Raw genomic sequence first — 24,790 nt, 5'->3', positions numbered from 1 at the left:
CAAGGAGGAAGCAGGCTGTATCCATTATGTTGGTGGTACAGCAGTGAGTGATGGCCTTGCACCACTTTATTATAGCAACACTCATCCCTGGAATTTTGAATTACCTAGCAAATGGGTCCAGAAAGACTGCTCATGCCTCATGAGTTGTCCTTCAGTTCAATAGTAGCCAACCAAATGTGTCATTGTTGCAACTTCACTTGCTGCAGTCTGTTTACCTCTCCCCAGAACATCAATTTCAGCAACTTGTTTGCATTGATTCTCCCTACTTGGAGAGTGACCAAGGGATGCTGTGTCTCAGCAATGGCCTGTGGGGATACTTTATGCTGAACCTCCTCTCTCTAGTTTCCAGGCTCCTGCAGAATGCAATGAGCAACAAGATGAGGGTTATCATCATAGTCCATTCTGTCCAAAACAAATATGTTTCTGCTTTCTGAAGCCCCATATATGGGAGCCCCCTTACATAAATACATACAGATACTTCAAGCACAGGCATTATTGCCCTTCTTGCTTGCCAATATACCAAAACACATGTTCCCATAATAGGTATCCAGGCTTTTCTTAAAAATATCTAAACTAGTACTTGCTTTAATATAATTTGTTAGTCTGTTACATGCATCAGCTACTTTGTCATAGAGCCAGTTAGTACACTTCTCATTCCTATAGAATCTCCTACATAGGTTGTCTGATTCTCTAGTAGTTTTTGTTAACCCCAAACATTCACAGAGGTAGTTTTCACTAAATGCCCTATATACCTGAGTAAGATCTCCTCTTAGAGATCTGTAAGAGACACTGTACAAGTTCATATAGTTCATTCTTTCATAATAATTTAAATTTTCACATCCATGTATACCCTTGTATGTTTCCATTGTACTCTTTCCAGTTTACTCATGCTTGTGTTCTTATAGGGTTTCCATATTGTTATTCCATACTCATGTATGGGTCTGATGTAACTAATAAACAGTGACTTGATTATTTTTTATTTCCTAGACTTTATAAATCTTTTTATACAATCTATAGTTCTGTAACTATCATTAACCAGTTAGTTGATATGATTAGAAAAACTCATAGCTGAATATTACCGTATTCACAGGTCCTTAAATAAGTCTACAGTTTCAATCACTGTGTGCTGTATTAAATATTCCCGTTTCAATTTATGCCTACCAAATCTCATAATCTTAGTTTTTGATGTATTTATCAGCATATTATTCTTTTGTGCCCAAATGTCCAATGTAGTCAAGTTATTTTGCAGACATGCCTTATCTTTAACACATGTAATCAGTTTATCCCATTTCAGGTCATGAAAGATATAATCTAAACAAGTAAGGGCTTAGGATAGACCCCTGTGGGACACCGTGACTGTAACCAAGGATTTTGCCTGTCCAGTTGCTGTATGATACTTGCCATGTCCTCTTTGTAAGCCATGCAGCAATCCATCTTATCAGGAGTACATCAATACCTAGTTGTACTAATTTATTGATCAATGTTGTGTATGAGCCTGTCAAATGCTGAAGTTAAATATATATAAATTCCATCACAGCACAATTTTTCATTCATAGCTGCTGTTATATTGTTATAGAACAAGTTACGGGTGGTAGTATATCTATTTTCAACATACACATGCCGATATATGGTTTCAAGTGCCAGCCTATCCAGTTTTGATAATAAATTATCCAATATTACCTTCTCCATTATTTTTACACATCATGAAAGTAGACTTAAGGGTGTATATGACTCTGGGTTTGCCCTACTCTCCTTTCCCTTAAAACAGGTTTAATAAGTGCATGTCTCTAATCTCAGGTCATTGTTACTAATTCTGTCTCCTCCCTGTGCTTTGTTTGGATTCAGTTTGTGCAGTTCTTTTTAAATATAATTTAATTTGATTCCAGTATCTGTGGTTACTTGGATGTCACTAGGACAACTTACCACCCCTTTTGTGGAGCCAAACCATTTTGCATAATATTTTGTAAATCTATCTATAATGTGTTGTGTCTGAAAATAAATTTAGAATCCACACAGTTTAGAAATGTGTGTGTCTTTACTCCTTCTGCATCCTATGTATCTATAAAAAGGTTTCCTATTATGCTCAATATCTTCATATACATTTTCTTCAAAATTTTCTTGATCTTATCTCTCTCTATGCTTAACCTGTTTGTGCAGCTATTTTATTTGAGTTTTCAAAGTTGTAGTTCAACCTCTCTTCCATTTCTTATATTTTTTTCTCTCACCTTAATCAGATATTTTGTCCTTATGGAAATATATCCTCCTGATGTTGTATGCCTAGATCCTGATGTTAAACATCTTTTTGATTTTTTGCACTCAACCAATTTCTCTTTCAAAACTTTCCACATTCCATCTGCAGTTTTTTCCACTAACACCTCACTCTAGTTAATTTTACATAGTGACTGTTTTGCTTCCATATAATCTGTAATTACCCTTCTGTGCATTGGCTTAGATTTCACTTTGGCAGAATTATCTAGCAACAAACTAACCTTTATAACCCCATGATCACTGCACATCAATGGTGGTAAAACCTGACTTGAAGTTACAGTATTTTCTTTGGGAACACACACAATGTCTACTATGTTCTGTCCCCTGTTAGGTTTTTTACAGTCTGAAGCAGCTGTTGTTACTGAATAATGTCCTTACCAACATTGTAGAATCAATAGTATTCCAGTCTGTTTCTGGTAAATTTAAGTCCACAGCTAATATTATTCTTCCCTCCTGTGTTTCATGCAAGAAATGTATGAATTCCTCTAGGTCATCTGCACTTGACTTTGGTGGTCTGTAGACTCCAACAATTGTTATATGTTCCAGGGTTGTCTTTATTGTCACAGTTACACAGTCTGTAGTGTTGGTGTGATCATTGAATATGTAATAATCACAGGTCTCATAGCTATCTTTAATCCCTATCATAACGCCTCCACCTGATGTTGTATTAGAATGTCCCTTGGCTACTGGATCCTATTCAGGATCAAATCAGTCACCCCTCCAGGAAGCTTAACCTAGGAATTCCAAACCTAAAGCTTCCTGCTTGGTATTTCAAATTCCCATAATGGCCAAAAATCAGTCCCTCACCAGGCAGGTGATGAGAATTTTTTTACATCCTGTCAGAAAGATTTCACAGTCAAGATCTACTGCAGTAAATGAAAAAAAATTGCCCTTTGGGCTGATACTCAAAACATTGTCCTTTTTCCACTCCGGTTTGAGATATCTTGTTACTTAACGGTCCATTTTTCACTTGTTCTAGTTACTACATGATCAAGATAAGTAGCAACAATCTCTAATACCCATGTGGGTTTTGAATATAATTCTCTTGTCTCACAAACGTTATGGAAAGCTTTCCTCAAGGAGATTTTTATATTGAGATCTCCACTCAAATATTCTCTTCCACCTTGGGATCTAATCCAGGTGCTGAAAACTCTAATTAGACTTTCCATTTAGCCTATAACTTCAGCAAAACTGAAATTTCTTTCCTGTAAATAATTTTCTTATCTATCACATCAGCCAGGAGACTCTCAGAACTGAAAACCTTATTTTCATCTCTGCCATATATACATTTTCACAAAGATAGGCTATCACTCAGAACTAACCCTTTCTTTATTCCTAATGTGGCTACAGAATCCAACCTGTGTCATCCACTTTATTTGCCATAGTTTTTCCATACTATTTAATCTAAGGCAACTACATTTTGCATAACTTAGATTTTCATAGACAGTTAAGTTTCTATTTTCACACTATTAAATCTTTCAGGAAAGACGCATGACATTTCTTTTACTCCCAATAAACTGCAACAAAACGTATCAAAAGTTTCTCTCTCCAGCTGGCTTTCAGATTACTTCACTTCATTTATGTCAATCAAAACAGAACATTGCCAGATAAAACGAAAGCACACTCCACAGGGGATGTTGGTCTGCGTGAGACCCTCCTGGAGTGTACTGACATCATTTGAGGCTTCAATGATTGTACCTAGTTTGCAGTCAATTGCAAACTTGGTCAGCCACAACCCCTTAGTTTTGACCTGAACTTCTGTGAAGTATATACAAAACAGCACTGATGCCTGTGGCACCCGATTGGTAAAAGGTCTGCTGGTTGATGTGGAGTCACCCACATTGATAGTGTGTGTCCGGTTTGTGTACCGGTTGGCACCCAACTTGCAGTGAATGGGTTTACATTAAGTTTGCTAAGTTTAGCAATAATATCTGAATTTGGGATTGTGTTGAAAGCCTTTGCCAAGTTAAAGTTTGCTGTATGCACAAATTTGCCCTCATCAATGGCATTGGTCACATTTTCAAAGAAATCCATCAGATTTAATAAGCAGGATCTGCCCTTCATGAAGCTGAATTGGGTAGGATCCAGGGTTTGGAGGTCACCTATGTCTTTACTAATGAGGTCCATAATGATACTTTCCATGGCCTTACAGATTAGGCCGGTCATGCTTATGGGTCTAAAATTCCCTGGGTCTGTTGCTAGGCTACCTTTGTGGAGGAGAATAACTGTAGCTGTTCTCCATTCAGCAGAAACAAAGCCTGTGGCTAGGCTATGATTGAAAAGGATATTTAGTGGTTATGTTAGTTCATGTTTTAGCCTGTTTAGAAGGCAACCTGGGACATCATCTGGTCACAAAGAAGACTGTGTTTTTTGTCTTGGACATGGCTTTGAAGACCTGTTCTTCAGATATGTAAGGTGGTGGGGATGTCTGGGGGAGTGCTTGTTGTAAGTTAGGAAGGGATAAGGAAGTGAAATTTTCTCCAAACCTATCCGCTAGCAGGTTTATCTCTGGGAGGTCAGTGTGTGATACTGTTGGCCACTAGTTTTGCACATGCTTGTGTCCTACCCTGTGGGTTACTTAAGTAGCTGTAAAAGGCCTTATGGTTATCCTTAGCAGTACTTGCTAGGTTTCTCTCAAAGGAGCTCTTGGAGGATTTGACAAGTTGTCTTATTTGCCTGTTGAGGCTGAAGAGGGTGCTTTTCCATTGTTTTACAGCAAGATTTGAATTCCCTTAATGGCTAGCTTTGTTCTCCAGATTTGGACTTAAATAACTGGCTTGCCACTAAGGAATTTGTTTGGAATAAACAGCAATCCTTAAAAAATGTAGGGTCATTAATGGAGCAACTCAAGAACTTTGAAGTTAAGTTAGTGAAATTCTGCACTCTGCAGCTGGACAATTCTTTATTATGTGAATACTGTAGGGAACGTAGTGTACCTAAGGGTTTATGGGTGTGGAAATTTCTTGTGGGAGTTGATCATTATTTAGTAATTCACAATAATTTGTTGGATTTATTTGAATGTATTGGTTTTGAACTGATGCAACTTTTGAATAGGGGGCAATAAGTGGAAATTAGACAAATTAAATACAGAGATCAAATTGCTCAACAATAGTATTACACGAGACTTGAGTTTTTCATACTATAAGACGAATTATATGGACATTTTTTGAAATATCAATAATGCATATATTGGGATATGGGACAGAAAAGAAAAAAAAAGCTCCTTCAAGACAAAAAGGGTTATTTGGAGAAATGCGCATATGTAGTTCCCTGAGGTGTCAGACAACATGCTCACCCACATGACCGATCTATCCGTGGATGAGTAGAATTGGGATAATAAAACAGAAATGTTATCCAAACACCAAATCTGTTTATTTTTGTAAGTTAGGAGGTCTTACAGATTATGCCAGAAGGAGGTGAACAGGGAAGGCAGCCATCGGGGTGTATATAACTATGAACCTATAATTCTTTTCAGACAGAGATTCTTGTTTTAGCAAACACTTGCCCTAATGTTAATGGAACTCACGACAAAGTAAGCAAAACTCACTTAGGTGGGGAGGGCTACACTCCCCACACCCCCTAGTGTGGGGGAGGCTGCACTGCCCACATCCCCAACTATATATACCAACTCTGGCATCACAATCCAGTGAAGAAAAGGACATATTTGGTAACTGTTTACTTATCCTGCGAAAAAGTCAACAGGGTTTTTTCAAGTTTCGCTATTTTCTTCTCGGGTATATGACCATCGAGCATATGGGTGTTCGGATATCAAAGTAGATCCAGGTGTGAGTAATAATGCTGGATTTACCCACAATTGGCTTTGATTGGTCAAAACTGTGGGTAATTCCAGCATTACCCACACATAGCCATGGGTTTTGCTATATGAAGCCATCATAGGTTCATAGGTAGGTAAAAGGCTATTAGCCCTAGGGCCTATATAAGCCTAGCCAAAAAGGTACCCTGGCTTTCACCATCCAAGAAAATTATTTTCCTGTGCCCCTGTTGAGCGGAGCCACAGAAGTGATACCTGGGATGAATTTCCCATTTCCCATCCAATCATCAAGATTTTTCTTGAAGAGTGCTAATGAGGAGCTCTGTTTGACATAGATAGGTAGTCTGTTCCAGAGTATGGGAAGGCTCTGGGACAGGAATCTATTCCTCCAGCATGCTCTGTTTATTGTGGTGACAAGGTTTAGGTTCCTATAGCATATAACTCGGAGGGATTGGGATTTCTTTAAGTGGAGCATGTCCAATAGCTCTGGGTTTGACATAGCTTTGTATGTTAGGCAGAGATCGCCTCTGAGTATGTGATATGCGATGGAGTAAAGCTGGAGTTTTTTGAGACTGTCTGTGTAGGGCATCTGTTTGAGGCAGGTAATCCTCTATGAGGTGTTTCTGTGGCCTTTCCAGTTGTTGTAGATGTCTTGTGAGGTACATACCAAAAGGGGCGTTGTACTCTATAATGGGTCTAATGAGTGATGAGTAGAGGGGAACAATGACCTCTTTTTTTTCTGGATGAGAAACCTTTTGTGATGAGGGGAGCCACGTAGGGTGATTTCCTGACCACTGTGGCAATGTGATTATCAAAGGAGAGATTACTGTCCACCTGTGTCCCAAAGGTCTCTTATCACACTTTTGGTGTTAAGTAGACTACCACTTATGTGGTAGTTCATGGGTACAGAGTTTTTACCAAAGGGGATGACAATACACTTTTTGGCATTGAGCTTTATGCCATGGCTTTGACACCAGGCATCTGTCTCAGTGAGGCCCTTCTGTAGTATGTCCACATCATTAGGAGTTTCGATTATGGCTCCTAGTTTGCAGTCATCTGCAAACTTTGTTAGCCAAAGACCTTCTGTGTTAGCCTGTATTCCAGAGAAGTAGATACCAAACAGGAGAGGACCCAGTACTGAACCCTGTGGTACTCCACTTGTCACTGGTCTGAAGTCAGATTTGGAGTCTGTTACTTTCACAGTGTGGGTTCTGTCCATGAGCCAGTTGGCAAACCATCTTGTGACATAAGGATTTATACCTAGTTTAGTGAGCTTATCTATCATTTTCAGAGTTGGGGAATGGTGTTGAAAGCCTTGGTGAGATCTATATAAGCTGTGTGAACCACCTTATCCTCATCTATGGTTTTGATGACTGCTTCAAAGAAGTCAATCAGGTTTAAGAGACATGATCTGCCTTCTACGAACCCGAACTGGGTAGGGTCCAGAGTTTGGAGATTACCAATGTCTTTGTTTATGAGTTTCATGATGATACATTCCATGGCCTTGCAGACCAGGCTCGTCAGGCTAATGGGGTGGTAGTTCCTGGGGTCCGTCATGTCTCCCCCTTTGTGGAGTGGGATAACCATCGTGGTGTGTCATTCAGTGGGCACAAAGCCTGAGGTGAGGCTATGATTGAACATGGTACTTACGTAGTGTATCAGTTCGTTCTGTAGTTCATGTAGAACACAGCCTGGGATATTGTCAGGTCCCATGGATGCTGTGTTCTTGGCTTTACAGTACACTCACTTAAGTTGGTTTGGTGGTTAAGATTCTTAAATGAATAAAATGAAAATCCTATGGATATATCCTGGATTACTGAGATAAAATATATGCTCTGAACTGAAAAAAGTTACAGTCTAAAGAAACCGGAATGATGAAAACTGCCTTTACTTGATGATTATACTTCAACTTTCAGACTTAAACCATTAATACTTTTTCAGGTCAGATCAGTTCAACATTCTTTATGGAATATCTCCACACAAAGTCATCATTTTCAGCATGACACTTTCCTGTTACCAAGGTTTGATTTCTACGACAACCGCTTTTACCTGTTTGCACTACACTCAAATTGCTGTAATGTTACATTTTGAAAACAAAAATTTGATATATAAGAATGTGATATGGATCTTATTTTAAAGCTGTAGTAGTATTGTTACTGATGGAGATGATGATTCTTTGCTTTATGCAGGAAGCTATCAAAGTAGATACCTGTGCTTTACTCATTTTTGAGTGAGAACAACAAAGTCATTTAAATCATTTTTGTTTTAATACAAACTTTGTTTCTGTCTGAGCAATGTTTTTTCCACTCTGTCTCTATTTGGTCAAAGTAATTCAGCATGGTTTGAAGTTGTTAGCTCTTTCATAAAACAGCAAACATTAGTTAAGAGCAGAACCCAAAGCCATAAAAGCTGACGACCTGCTTGAAATATGTTCACATCAAGGACTGACATTTGTTAAAAGCATGCAGTTTCTGAAATTAAAGCTATTGTGAATTTAAGCTTACCTACAAAGACTTAAAAATAAATATTAATGTATATGCTATTTTTCCTTGTAATGAATTCATCTGTAGGCTATTTTAAGAGGAAAATGCATTTGAGTGTCTAAGTCAATATGGGCTTTCAGGCCAGTTATTTTACATTAAGAGGATTCGTGGTCTGCACTCTTGTGGGAGGAGAGGCTGGACTCTGCCCTTCTGAGCTGGGAATTTTTGGTTAAAGGCTTATAGTGCATGCATATCTGAACTGCTTCTTACTGAAGTTGGTGTGCCTTGTTTGCTGTGGCATAGACTGGATTCGGGCCTGCTGGATCTAGCTTTGTTTGTGTAACTTGAGCACTAATCCAGGCATTCTCTAAAGTATTCAATTGTATTTATTACTGCTTGGTAGTAACTTGATTAAAGTGTAGCTATCATTCTAAGTCTTTTGCATTAAGCACTTGGGCTTCAGACCAGTTGTTTTACATTAGGAAGGTTTGTGGCATGCACTGTGGTGGCAGGACAGGTAGCTTTCATCCTTCTAAGTTGGGAACTGCTGATTGAGAGCCCAGTGTCTGTTATTCTTAAAATGTATTAGTTCTGGTTTAAGCACTTGGGCTTCAGGCCAGTTATTTTACATTAAGAAGGTTTGTGGTCTGCACTCTTGTGGGAGAAGAGGCTGGACTCTGCCCTTCTGAGCTGGGAATTTCTGGTTAAAGGTTTATAGTGCCTGAATATTTGAACTGTATCTTACTGAAATTGGTACACCTTGTTTGCTGTAGTATAGACTAGATCCAGGTCTGCTGAATCTAGCTTTGTTTATATGCTTGTTGTTTGTTTGCTTGTTATTTCCCTGGAACGCTAATTCCACCTAATACGCGGCTTCTCAGCGCTTCTGTGGATCACTAGTGATATCTGCATTGCTTACTGTACTTATTTCCTTGTTTCACTTGAAAGAAAGTTACTGTTTGTCATTTTTGCATTTAAGTTACCTGTAACACATTGCACTTAAGTTACCTGGCACTTGCTCACTAAAGCAATTATATAAGTCAGCACTAAAAATTAAAAGCACTACACCCTCACTCCCCACTGGCCCTTGTTTTCAGTTATAAAGGAATTCCCAATATTATTCTAGCATGTCCAAAGGTCAGTTGTCAATCTCCTCTCCGGTCCAGCTGGTGAATCTGGGAATCTTGAGGCAATGTTACAACTGCCTCATGTACACAGACAACCCTCTCCTCCTCCCAACAAATTCCAACACATCTGAGAGATGCAACCATATAGCCAAACTGGAGGCTAAGCTCTTTCAACTCAGTACTGGCATAACCAGTCAGGAGGAGAAGGAAACCACACTCACTACAATTCCAGTCTCACATAGACCTACCACGACAGCAAACCAAACACATAATCACACAAAAACATACTCGGAGGCTCTAAATAAAGATCTGCCTAAGCAGCAGAGACCTCCAAAGCAGACACCCAAGCAACCGCTACCTCAAAACAAAACACGTACAACACATATCTCACAAAGCCAGTGTGCCGAACAGTCACAGCCCTTAAGACTAAACAACACACCTGATAGACTTGTAATAGGTGACTCTATCGTCAGGCACACTGATGTCCCGCTCACCAGGCTGAACAAGGAGGGGGTCACAGTGAGCAGCCTGTCGGGCGCTAGGATCCGCCACATAACACAAGCACTCTGGTCACTCCAAGGCAAATACAAATGAGTCTCAGTCATTGTCCATGCTGGTGTGAATGACCTGAGACGTACCTCCCTGGACTACATGAAAAGAGACATAGAGGAGCTCTCTGAGCATGTAGCCCAGGCCGGTATGACCCTGACCTTGAGTAGCATCTTACCCTCACCAAGAATGATGCCACAATATGAAGACAAGATGATCAATTTCAACAATTGGCTTAAGTACTGGTGTCATTCAAAGGGGATCCAATGCCTGTCAGCTTGGGATGATATGCTCGACAAGCCACGATGCTTCGCTAGGGACGGCTTGCACCTGTCACCCCTGGGCTTTCGGATATTGGCAAAGGCTCTTGCTACCACCATAGTGCCTTTTTAGGCAAGGCTCATAAGACAAACCCACCTCCATAGGTATCACAAGGGATAAGAAACTAAGTGTAATGCTACTCAACGCCAGAAGTCTAAACCTCAAGATGCATGCACTCGAAACTCTCTTTAGCATGGAGAACATCGATATCTGTGCAGTAACAGAAACCTGGTTCAGGGCTCCCGAGAGCACCCCAGCACTACCAGGTTATACCTCATACCATGCTTTTCGGCCCCAAAACTTGGACCGAACCACAAAAGGAGGGGGAGTATCAATATTCATCAAAGATACCCACACCTCCAGGTTGGTGGCAAAGCACGAAGCATCAGAGACTATCCATGTGCAACTAACAGTGGGTAAAACTGCCTTCCAGTTTATAGCCTGCTAAAGACCACCCTCCCAAACCCAGGAACCCCACTCGGCCTTCCTGAGAACACTGGAAAATATGAAGGTCTCTCCAAACACCATTATATTGGGCGACTTCAACTACCCAAACATAGACTGGGAGCAGTACTCTAGCTCCAACACCCTAGCCCAAAGGTTCCTAGAATTTATAAACTCAAATGCTATGGAACAACTTGTTACCACTTCCACAAGAGGGGAAAACATACTGGACCTGATCATCACCAACATAGGGACTCTATGCTCCAGACTAGAAGTGTATCCCTCACTGGTAAGATCAGACCATAAACTAATCTCACTGGATATTCACATCCCGACCCCACCCCCTGCCCAGAAAACCACAGTGAAAAACTTCTCTAAAGCAAATTTGACACTCCTCAAAACCGAGGTGGAATCCTTCAAAGCCCCCGGGCCTGTGGAAAATACGGCCCAGACCGCAGAATCCTTTATAAACGTATTCTATGAACACCTTCAGGAATGCATGGATAATGCGATCCCAAATAAAACCAAGACCCAATCCTCCAAAGGCAGACATCCTGTCTGGTGGATCCCAGCCATAAACAAACTATACAATAGAAGGAGGAAGCTACTAAATTATAGAGCAAAATCCCAAAAAGGGAAGGCATCACTGATCAGTATTAGCAAAAAACTACGGGCTCTCATAAAATTGTCTAAGGCCAGCTTCGAGAGAAGAATTGCACAGGACACTAAGGATAATCACAAGGCTTTCTTTAGTTATGTTAGGAACCTGGGTGGTAATTCCCAGATATGCTCAGAATTAGTCCAAAATGACAAAAAATACACCGAACCCACAGACATTGCCAACATCCTAGCTGACAGGTTCAGCCCAAACTTCTCCCCCCCCCTCCCCACCAAAAGGGCAAATATCTATCCCAGCAAGAGTGCTGCCCCCCTGACATCTCAGATGCTCAGGTAAGAGCCGCCCTCTCCAAAGCAAAAAACACAGCATCAATGGGACCAGACGGTGTCCCGGGCTGCATCCTACATGAACTCCAAGAAGAGCTAAACCCAAACATAAAACTACTGTTCAATCTCAGCCTTACTACAGGATATGTGCCCAAAGAGTGGCGTACAGCAACAGTGGTCCCTCTCCATAAAGGTGGTGCCTCAATGGATCCTGGAAACTATCGCCCCATAAGCCTGACTAGCTTGGTCTGCAAAGCTATGGAAAGGATCATCATGGACCTCATAAATAAAGATATTGGGGACCTACAGACACTGGATCCTACCCAGTTCGGCTTTAAGGGCAGATCCTGCCTCTTAAACCTGGTTGATTTCTTTGAAACAGTCACCAAGGGCATTGACGAGGGGAAGCCTACCTGGACCTCGCAAAAGCCTTCGATACAATACCCCACTTGGGAATTATAGATAAGCTCACCAGCTTAAATATAAACCCCTATGTTACTAGATGGATTGCAAACTGGCTCAAGGACAGAACCCACATGGTTAGAATTGCTGGAGCCATGTCAGACTCCAAACCAGTTACAAGTGGTGTCCCACAAGGCTCAGTCCTGGGACCTCTCTTGTTCGGTATATATTTCTCGGAGGTACAGGCCAACACGGAAGGACTGTGGCTGACCAAGTTCGCAGATGACTGCAAACTGGGCGCCATAATCGACTCTCCAGCCGACACAAGCATCCTCCAAAAGGGCCTCATAGAAACAGACAACTGGTGCCAGAACCATGGCCTCAAGCTAAATACCAAAAAGTGTATAGTCATCCCCTTTGGCAAAATCAAAGTGCCCACAAATTACCACATAGGAGGTAATACAATTAAGTACAGAAGAAGTAATTAGGGACCTGGGGACCCAAGTTGATAGCAATCTCTCATTTGACAACCACGTGGCCAAAGTGGTTAGAAAAACATTTTATATAGCCCACCTAATCATGAAGGGATTCACATCTAGATCAGGGGAGGTCATCGTGCCTCTTTACTCATCCCTCATCAGGCCCATAATTGAGTACAATGCCACTTTTGGGATGTACCTTACCTGACACCTGCAGCAACTGGAAAGACCCCAAAAGTACCTCACCAAGAGGATCAAAGGGCTCAAACAGATGCCATATGCTGCCCGGTTAAAGAAACTCCAGCTCTACTCAGTGGCATACCGCCTGTTCAGAGGTGATCTGTGTCTGACGTATAAAGCCATGTCCAACCCGGAATTAATGGACATGCTGCACCTCAGAAAATCCAAATCCCATCGAGCTACGCACTCGGGAGACATGAACCTCAGCACTGAAATAAATAGGACATGCTGGAGGGACAGATTCATAACCCAGAGGCTCCCTTCACTCTGGAATAAAATCCCAGTCCAGGTTAGGCAGAGTCCCTCATTGACTTTCTTCAAGAGGAATCTTGATGAGTGGATGGGAGATCGTAGGTTTACCCCGGGTATCACTTCTGTGTCATTGTTAGACAGAGGCACAGTATACTAACCTCGAAAAAGGGCATAGCAAAATAAATTTAAAATGGGTTGTGAAAGCCAAACACATTCTGGCTAGGCTTATAAATGCCCTAGGGCAGATAGCCTAGTATGAATCTATGAACCTATGAACAGTTTGCAAATGTGTAACAGTGGAATGAAATCCATGTTTGTAAGTTTGGTACATACACTAAGTTTGTTGATGTCTTATTGATTTAACTGAAGGGCACACTCTACAACTGTAGCATAATATATACCAACAGTAGAACTGTATCCTACTCTCTCTAATTATACACTCATTGACATTTTTGTCTTTTTCTTGAAAATGTCAGTCTTTTCAACTGAATATTCTTTGGAAAGGAAACAATTTGCATATCCCTTTGAAAATGGCTAAACTGCAAACAAGTTCTCACATTTGAAAAGGAACTCTTTCACCTGCCTATTGATTTTCTGTGACTACATAAGACATTTGGTTTAATTATTTAACTGTTAAAAACAGTGCCAAATGACAGGGCAGCAGAGTATGATAAATGGTGAAGATGCTAACAATTCATGTTCAATAACACCTGCCAAGGGACTCCCTGTCAACACCGTTTGTATTGATGGGAATGTGAAGCAACTTAAAGAGGATTAACTAGCAAGCTAAGGACACAAGGGTGATGCTACATTCAGCACTGAGATTTCTTAATGAGACAAATATTTATCTGAACAAGTTAAAGTAAATTGTTGTAGGAAGCTGTTTAAACATATTCACTGTACAGTTGATTACCTGTCTTTTATTTTTAAAACCAGGAATGTATAAGTAATGCTCACCTCACGATTTTCTTGATCTACTTCTCTACCTTGTCATTCAACAAAAAAATGAAAATTAATTTGATATAGAAGAATAACCATATATTTCGTAACATAGCACATGTTCAATTAATTTTAGTAGAGTGAGTTGTTTTCTGTAATTTAAGAAACTAAAACAATTACAGGAATGATTACATTTCACTAAAACTGTGTATTTTAATCAAAACATGTAGCTATTCTGCTGCAAAAAAAAAAAACAGGAAGTGGGAGAGAGAGACAGAGAAAGAGAGTAGTCTGAAAGGAAACCAGGTATAAATGGGGCTCAGCTAGCTAAGGTCGAAACTAGATAACCCGGAAACTGTGTTCTTGCATTTTATAGGAGAAATAATCCCCTGCACTAGTTTGTTTCTCGCTAGCATCCCACACAAGCAGTGAAATAGTTTGTTACAGTTTGTTTTGCTTTTCTGGTAAAACCTGTGTCTTCCCAACTTGATGCTTCTAGATTTGTGGTCCTGTTCTTTACCTGAGGAATATTGTGTTCCCTCAGTTTGTTTTGCATTTACTGCCAGTATAGTATACATATGTTAAGTCTAGGAAAGCGTGTCTGTGCCCTATGCTTGTGGCTTGCTTCTAAACAGTATAGCCAAGTCATAACATGATCATCCTTGACCCCCAGACAGTGTGCTTGGGTAGGTGGAAATAAATGTATGATTCTTGTGTATCTGTTTCTTGGAAGGGACAAACATGTACTACTGCACTGCAAACAAGTTTTTGTAGAGGTTAAACAATTAGTTATTCATTAATAAGTACATTCTAAAGTCCATGTAACTACTAAGGGATAGATAGAATTTCTGACTAGAGTAGAGGAATATGAAGGAAAAAAATATACTGAGTTAATGGAATTTCTGTCCACCTGTAAGAAACACTTGGATAGACTAACTCCTGCTCATCATTAGAGCAGTCTATTAGTTCAGGTAAAGAAAGTAGTTTGAGAAACCTATACTCTCATAACCCCTGCTATGATCGTCTTGTATATGTGTATGAGTTGAAAGTATGCTGTATATCTCCTGCAACAATTTCTTTCTCCAAACATAGGAATTGAAGTGTGCTTGTGGATTTTCTGCACACACTGTATATTAGTACAATAGGACAGTTTCCTTAATAAGTTGTCTATGTTATTTCTATTGCACATCACAATTCCTATTGCAGTAATGCATCAGGAAAATGTGGCTATTACAGATAGCAGTTTCTGTTCATACCATGTTGTAGTTTTTCTTTCTTTGAAAAATGCCCTGCATTAATTAAAAAAAATAAAAAAAAATATATATATATATATATATATATATATATATATATATGTGTGTGTGTGTGGGTCTACTTCATAATGTTGAATTGCATAACACTGAGACCGTAACATCGAAAATTCAAAACACTGAAAGCCCAAAACATTGAAAACTCAGAACATTGAAAGTGTGCTTCATAACATTGAAAACTACATTGCACAAGTAAATAAGATCCCCTCCACCTACACCACCACCACCACTACTACGTTTCTACAGGGGGGCATGAGGATGTTAGGAATCCTCAGGGATGATCTTTGCCAGCAGCTGCTTAGAGTAAGGAAAATATATTGGGCAGTTCCTTAGCTACATGTGAGCCAAAGACGTTAGTGATGTTTGGTCCCCTCTCCCCCATGGAAGCTTCATTTAACAGCAAGGTAAAAGCATCTTAAAAATTCTGCAGACTTAACCTTCATTAGCAACTAAACAGGGCCCTGCTACTGAGGCATCCTTCTCCAAATATTTAAAGGCTTTTACAAGGATGTATCAAGTACAATAGCAATTAAGAAATGATTTGGTGTAAAATATACTTTATGTAAAAGTTAAACATTGACGCATACAAATTAGTTTCACTTTAGATGTAAATAGGGCCTACTTACAACCAGGTGAACTACTTTATAGCTTAGATTTATTGTAGAGCACTGATTATTTGTGACCACTTCAATTACAGCCCAGGAGAATGTACAGAGTTACAAAGATAAGTGCATAGTAATTGTAAATTGACATAGTGTTAAAACATGACTGATAATATATAAAGAAATGTAGATGCAAATGTATAAAATGTACAATGATTACAATGTGAAGATGGGTCTATATCATATTATCGAAGAGGCATTACAGTGAATGCCTCTTCAATGACACGAAAAGAGCGAATGGCCTCAGGGGGGAAAAATTGCTTGGTCATCAGAGTAAATTTGCCCCTTTCCTCACTGTAGTGTGATCTCAGAGTTGGTATATTTAGTTAGGGGGGTGTGGGGGATGAAGCCCCCTAATTTGAGTTATTTGTTTGTGGTATTTCATTTCTGGCCAGATCAGTGACCCCCCCCGAGGAAAAAAAATCGCTGATTCCGGCCGTTCGTGTAATTCTCGGTTCGATCTTTTCATGTCGATGGAGGCATTCACTGTAATGCCTCTTAGATAATTTAATATAGACCAGTGAAACTATATCAGTTCTGTTTAAGTAGGAGGGACAGTAAAAAGGTATTACAGATGTGAATAGTACAGGAAATCACTGGGTGCTCAATCCTGTTCCTTTACTAACCTTCAGACATAGCAGATTGCTTTTCTGTGGAGCAGTTATATCACAGTGTTTGGCTGTTTTGTATATAGCAAATATGAGGTTCTGCTGTTTAACCATTTTATTTTTGCACAAATCTAATGTTTTGTTGTTTAACTATTTCATTTTTGCACATCTCAAAGATATGGATATCTCAGATTGTGTTTCAGTCACTCTACCAGAGTGACAATATGACTGTAACTTGAGAAACACAGGTATATTTAAGGTATTATAATCAGACAGCAGTGAAAAATGTGTTACCCCAAACTATTTTAAGACTCTTTAGTACCCTGGTTCTTTCAAGAAGATGATGACTGTGGTATTGCTGAATCAAAATGTAGCATTAACCGTCTGGTATTTTTGATAAGTTTTATGTCACGTGAAGAACTATAAAGGAGACTATCCCAGAGAGCAGCCTGCCTCACCATAAAAGTCTACGCCCCCTTGAGGTCACTATAGGGCAGATAGATTCAGTGGCTAAGGTCATTAACATTTAGTCTTATTGACTTGCATTAGCATTCACTGCAGTTTATTGATTGCTTCCTCGTGGCTGGTATGGCACTGATGAGGCTTGCTGCAGTATATGCATTCATGCAAGTAACATTCAACTCTAAGTCCATCTACAAAGCCAAGTAGTTTAGGTTACAATAAGTCAACACTGAAAGTGCTCTTGGCTAGAAGTCATATTTGTTAACCTCTGTTAATTGTTGATTCTTTGAGGAAACTGTCACTTTGTATAGCCATGTTTCATTTTACATGCACATACTAATTTTAAAGCTTTCTTATTAATTTATTTTGTATGCAATAAATTAAATCTTCTCATTCAACATTGTAAAGTAATATGTATCAGACTTTTTTAAGTACAGTTTTCCATGAACCCTCCCTAGGACACAAAAAGCACACACAGTGTCAATGTGACTAACTTTTTCGAACTACTCATGCAGTACAAATACCGCATTGAACTCTCTCTCTATGAATGTATGTATGTGTATGTATAACTATCTCTCTCGCTATACATATATATATATATATGTGTGTGTGTGTGTGTGTGTGTGCACGTGCGCCTTCAACTTGCATCATTCTCAGACGGTAAAACAGCGTCCGATGTAATAACTGTCTCCTGCTGTTATCAGAGCCTGCAGGCACATACAAAACTGCTTACCTACACCACCAATAACCAAGACTGATGCATTCATTACCACTCACGTGCTAGCTTATACACACTAAGAGACTGAACATCCCTTACTCCGTTCCTTTAAATATCCCTCCTCCCTCCTCTATCCCCCATTAATACTGACATTACATCCTGCCTGATGATTACTTCCTGGCCTATCCAAAAAGTTACTCTGACCCTTCCCATTTCTTTCTAGTATCACTGAACTTTCCTTACCAATTTCTACTTATTTACTTCATGAAGCATTCAGTGACAAAACTGACTGCTGAGAATAAACACTCATTAAATCATTTTTTTAAGAGCTACTGCCTTCTTTACTGTTATCAGAGCCTGCATACCACAAGAAACTTGCATTGCTTGTCTCAAGTAATCCTGACAGAAAATAATTGTCGAATATATAAAACAATGGAATGACAGGTTAACGAGCTTTATGACAAATAGGAAGACATCAACTTTGTGTGGTGTTTTTTAAAGACCAGTTTGATTTAAATCTACTTTATTGTATTCATGCATAAAACAAAAAAATAGAAATTACTGTAAGACAGAATTTGCTACTATTACTTTTACAGTTACTGCCTAAAAATGGTAGTGTACATAACCACACATTTCATGGTGGCCTATACTCTTATTAATATAGCTGTCTTCAGTGGCGGCTGGTGACTTCAAATCAAAGGGGGGCTGCAGGAGACAGCTGAATGGGTGGGGTCAATGGGAATGGGTGTGGCCAACCAGAAAGGGAGGGGCTATGCTCAAAACCACAAAAACTGTAACTTTAATGAAATACTCTGCCCTGGGTGCCAAACCATCATTATGAGAGTCCAATCAAGACAAAATGAAGTGTAGAAGAAAAAACATATTTCAGTCCATTGGCTGCATGACAGCTTACTTAATATGGAAACAAAAAGGTTGTGAGGCATGAAAAAATAAATTACTTTTTAAATACATTACTGGAATTCTAGTCAAAATCAAGTATAAGAAAAACAAGCAGCACTCAACTCAAACCACTTCTTCCTGTATTCCAGTTCTAATTCTAATTTATATTCAGCTTTATTAAAGTACCAAGTAACATGCTGAAAGTAGCAATCTCTGTGATACCCCACTTGTAAAAATGTTTCTTATCCAAAAAAGACCTGCTGCCTGAAACAACTATCTACTTGTTTCATGGGGAAAACATGATCAAAGTAAAAAATGAAAAGCAAACAGGAAACAAGCTCAATATACATTGCTTAAAGGATTACTGCACAGGATATGGACCAAACTTCTCTAAAGCAAATTTTACACTCCTCAAAACTGAGGTGGAATCCTTCAAAGCCCCCGGGCCTGTGGAAAATACGTCCCAGACCGCAGAATCCTTTATAAACGCATTCTCTGAACACCTTCAGGAATGCATGGATCATGCAATCCCAAATAAAACCAAGACCCAATCCTCCAAAGGCAGACGTCCTGTCTGGTGGACCCCAGCCATAAACAAACTATACAATAGGAGGAGGAAGCTACTAAATGATAAAGCAAAATCCCAAAAAGGGAAGGCATCACTGATCAGTATTAGCAAAAAACTACGGGCACACATAAAATTGTCTAAGGCCAGCTTCGAGAGAAAAATTGCACAGGACACTAAGGATAATCACAAGGCTTTCTTTAGTTATGTTAGGAACCTGGGTGGTAATTCCCAGATATGCTCAGAATTAGTCCAAAATGACAAAAAATACACTGAACCCACAGACATTGCCAACATCCTAGCTGACAGGTTCAGCGCAAACTTCTCCCCTCCCCACCAAAGGGCAAATATCTATCCCAGCAGAGTGCTGCCCCCCTGACATCTCAGATGCTCAGGTAAGAGCCACCCTCTCCAAAGCAAAAAACACAGCATCAATGGGACCAGATGGTGTCCCGGGCTGCGTCCTACATGAACTCAAAGAAGAGCTAAACCCAAACATAAAACTACTGTTCAGTCTCAGCCTTACTACAGGATATGTGCCCAAAGAGTGGCGTTCAGCAACAGTGGCCCCTCTCCATAAAGGTGGTGCCTCAACAGATCCTGGAAACTATCGCCCCATAAGCCTGACTAGCTTGGTCTGCAAAGCTATGAAAAGGATCATCATGGACCTCATAAATAAAGATATTGGGGACCTACAAACACTGGATCCTACCCAGTTCGGCTTTGTTAAGGGCAGATCCTGCCTCTTAAACCTGGTTGATTTCTTTGAAACAGTCACCAAGGCCATTGACGAGGGGAAGGTGGTCCACACAGCCTACCTGGACCTCGCAAAAGCCTTCGATACAATACCCCACTCGGGCATTATAGATAAGCTCACCAGCTTAAATATAAACCCCTATGTCACTAGATGGATTGCAAACTGGCTCAAGGACAGAACCCACATGGTTAGAATTGCTGGAGCCATGTCAGACTCCAAACCAGTTACAAGTGGTGTCCCACAAGACTCAGTCCTGGGACCTCTCTTGTTCGGTATATATTTCTCGGAGGTACAGGCCAACACGGAAGGACTGTGGCTGACCAAGTTCGCAGATGACTGCAAACTGGGCGCCATAATCGACTCTCCAGCCGACACAAGCATCCTCCAAAAGGGCCTCATAGAAACAGACAACTGGTGCCAGAGCCATGGCCTCAAGCTAAATGCCAAAAGTGTATAGTCATCACCTTTGGCAAAATCAAAGTGCCCACAAATTACCACATAGGTGGAAATCCATTAAGTACAGAAGAAGTAATTAGGGACCTGGGGACCCAAGTTGATAGCAATCTCTCATTTGACAACCACGTGGCCAAAGTGGTTAGAAAAACATTTTATATAGCCCACCTAATCATGAACGGATTCACATCTAGATCAGGGGAGGTCATCGTGCCTCTTTACTCATCCCTCATCAGGCCCATAATTGAGTACAATGCCCCTTTTGGGATGTACCTTACCAGACACCTGCAGCAACTGGAAAGACCCCAAAAATACCTCACCAAGAGGATCAAAGGGCTCAAACAGATGCCATATGCTGCCCGGATAAAGAAACTCCAGCTCTACTCAGTGGCATACCGCCTGTTCAGAGGTGATCTGTGCCTGACGTATAAAGCCATGTCCAACCCGGAATTAATAGATATGCTGCACCTCAGAAAATCCAAATCCCATCGAGCTACGCTCGAGACTTGAACCTCAGCACTGAAATAAATAGGACATGCTGGAGGGACAGATTCATAACCCAGAGGCTCCCTTCACTCTGGAATAAAATCCCAGTCCAGGTTAGGCAGAGTCCCTCACTTGACTCTCTTCAAGAGGAATCTTGATGAGTGGATGGGAGATCATAGGTTTACCCCGGGTATCACTTCTGTGTCACTGTTAGATAGAGGCACAGTATACTAACCTCGAAAAAGGGCATAGCAAAATAAATTCAAAATGGGTGGCGAAAGCCAAACACATTCTGGCTAGGCTTATAAATGCCCTAGGGCAGATAGCCTAGTATGAACCTATGAACCTATGAACATGATAGATTGACATTCTGTTTAGTTTGCAGGCAAAGCCTGTAATGAGCTCTTAAAATAATGTAATCCTGTCCTTTATTACAAATACTGTCATATGCATTTCAATACCCAAGGCTTATATGTTATCTAGTTATGTAAGTATTCTCTGCATGGCAACAACAGAAAGGCTTATGTTGGCAATTCTTTAACAGTATGCTTATTAAAACTTACTTGCATCTTACAATCTCAGAAAAGCTTACCAGATGGTCAATAAAGCACTGCTACTTAAACACAGAGAAACAGGCACATTCTGAATAATAATACGCATAAATCAACAGTATAAAAATATGACAGAAACCAGAACATTCTGCAAAATCAAGGACAGATGAAAAGCCATTGTAGTACTTGTGTCTACCTTGGATGGGGGGATAATTTGCACATTTACACTGCATAACTGCTCCTTGCCTTGCTTGGACATATCCAGAGTCACTACATGGGGGAGTGGGGTGCAACAAGTATGTCAAAATTTGAAATGTCTCTGGCTGACTGCGATGGCCCTGACACATTTGTCATACCTCTCAACCTCAGAGCAAGAAATCTGAACAAAGCCATACACAGAAGTGGGACAAAGGCCCAAAAATAAGGACAATTTTTAAATATTGCTCTTATAAACTTAGAAAGATAATAGAATAGTAGGTCTTGCATTAGTATGAATTTTCTGAAGGGTATGAAATCTGAAACTGAAATGTCTGTCATTGTTTTCTAACTTCAGTCTTTAATGATTTGCCACTATTTTGCCAAAAAAACACAATTTTATGAAAAATGGACCAAAAATGTGATTCAAATATATAAAATAGCCACACAATACAGCTGGGAACCTGTCAAAGAAGGGACACTTTTTAATATTAGTACTGCTAACTTGAGCAGCTGACAAAGTAAAATAATCTGCATGCATTTCTGAAATAAAAGTAATCTGTAACTGATTATTACAGTTATTTATTAATTGTAAACCCTCCATGTTTGCTGCCAAAATTGCCATTTTGCGGAGGGATTATTAGGGGAAGAGCAACATTTTGAGCCAAAATCGGGGACAGTTGAGAGGTTTGGCTATCCCTAATTCTATAAAGCAATTTATTTGCATGTACCTCTCAACCTGTTAATGCAAGAAATCTGGACAAGGCCAAATATATGGGAGGAACATATAAACAGTACAAAAAAATTGCTCTTGTATAAACTGAGACAGTTGATCGAATAACAGGTCTTGCTTTAGCATGCATTTTTCTGAAGGTTATGAAGTCTGAAACTCAGTGTCTGTCATTATTTAGTGACTTCATTCCTAAATGATTTGACAGAAAACCACAAATTTTATGAGGAACAAACGAAAAATAAGAAGCAAAAATGTATTAATTCTGCAAAAATCTAGACAGTTGAGAGGTATAGCTCAGCCGGGGCTGTTTTTGAGTTTGCTGCCTTTCCCCCCTCACAAAATCATGGTCGAATGGAGCTCCCCCCTACAGCCATTCCAATGAACCATTACTTGGCTACTTCACCCCATTTACCATAAACACGAATGTGCATACTGCTTTACTTCTGCAATGATTTGGACTTCATTTAAAAGTTTTATTTTGCATTTTACAGCGCAAACACTAATAGATATCATATCTGCTAAACAAAGCAATGCAGTTTCACAATGAGAACAGACTTGGCATTAAAACTTTTCTGCCCTTGAAAACTCACAATCACTGAAACAGCATTGAAACCCACATTCAAAGAAAATACATTTTGCCAGTGGCAGATTAACTTTAGGTTTGGTCTGTTTTCAAATCACAGGCCCCTTGCACACGAAACATACACATGCTCTTTCATACACCTTCCTGATTGTATTAAATTATATTCCTTGAACAATACAGTACAGTTTTAGAGGGTGTTTTAAATTTATTGTTTTGAAATTTTTCCAGTAAACAATGAAACAAAATGCATGTACCAGTAATGACAAAACTGCCCAATTTAGAACATTTCCATCATAAAAGTCTACTCAAACTTCTACAGTCCACCAGTATCAGTACATATGCACAATCTCTGAAGAAGTAAAAGTCATCTAAATAATTCCACACTAAAGAGATCTGTAACTAATGAAGAGGTTGCTGCTAGCAAACAACTTTGTATTTCATTGTTTCATCTGCAAATAAAGTGCCTATTACCCTTGAGGAATAAATTGCCTATCTTACACTAAAAAAATGATAAGCCAGCAATATTGCAATAGGGAATGGATGGCAAACTGATAACAGGTTCATAGTTACTAGGTATCTTCACCAAAAAGGAGTGCAGCATCCACCCCTTTTGCAAAACAGTACAGTATCAGCAATGCATCTTTCTACTGTGGGAGTAGAACCCACAGCCTCCTGCATCAAAAGCAAGTATACTACCTGTTGTGCTATTAACCATGGCAGCTGACTCAGCATAAACAGCACTAAACATTTGCTCCCCTGCAGATCTCAGCTCCTTGTAAAATCTACTCACTCAGTTGTATCTCTGAACTTTGCAGCACAAAGAAATCTGGAAAAAGCCAAAGTTTATTGTGTGTGTGTGTGTGTGTGGGGGGGGGGGGGGGGGGGCAAAAGCCCAAAAACCAGGGACACGTTTTAAACATTGCTTGTATAATGTTGGAAAGTTGCTAGAATAAAGTGCTGTGTTACCACCATACATTTCACTGCCAAGCCTTAAACCCAGGACCCTGTGCAAAACAGTCAGAGCAACATACCACTATGCCAAATCAGCTGTTTTGTGAAAGAGGAAGACGGAAACTTAAATGACTACCATTTAGTGAATTCAGTTCTCACCATAGCACAGCTGTCAACCTCTTAGCACAAAACACCTGAACAAAGCAATAATGGGTGAATATAGCCTCCAAACATTCAGTGAATTCAGTTCTCACCATAGCTCTCAACCTCTTAACAAAAAACACCCGGAAAAAGCCAGTAATGGGGGAATATAGCCCCCAAACATATTCAGTGAATTCAGTTCTTACCATATCTCTCAACCTTAGCACAAAACCTGGATGAAGCCAATAATGGGGGAATACAGTCCCAAAAATAGGGACAAATTTCAAATATCCATCTTATACACTTAGAAAATTTCTAGAATAAAAGCTTTTGTGTTACCATGCACTTTCTGAAGAATATGAAGTCTGATATTCAAATGCATGTCATTTTTAACATTTGTTAACCAGGAAACTCTGACTTGGAACAAAAGCTAATTTTTAGCAGAGGCCCGGGGAGAAACACTCCAGACAGACACATATCTTTGTAAGATGGGA

This window comes from Protopterus annectens, chromosome 9.part0 (assembly GCF_019279795.1).
Source record: "Protopterus annectens isolate FY-2018-M chromosome 9.part0, PAN1.0, whole genome shotgun sequence".
In the NCBI taxonomy this organism is placed as follows: domain Eukaryota; kingdom Metazoa; phylum Chordata; order Ceratodontiformes; family Protopteridae; genus Protopterus; species Protopterus annectens.
Note: the sequence above shows the minus strand (reverse complement) of the source record.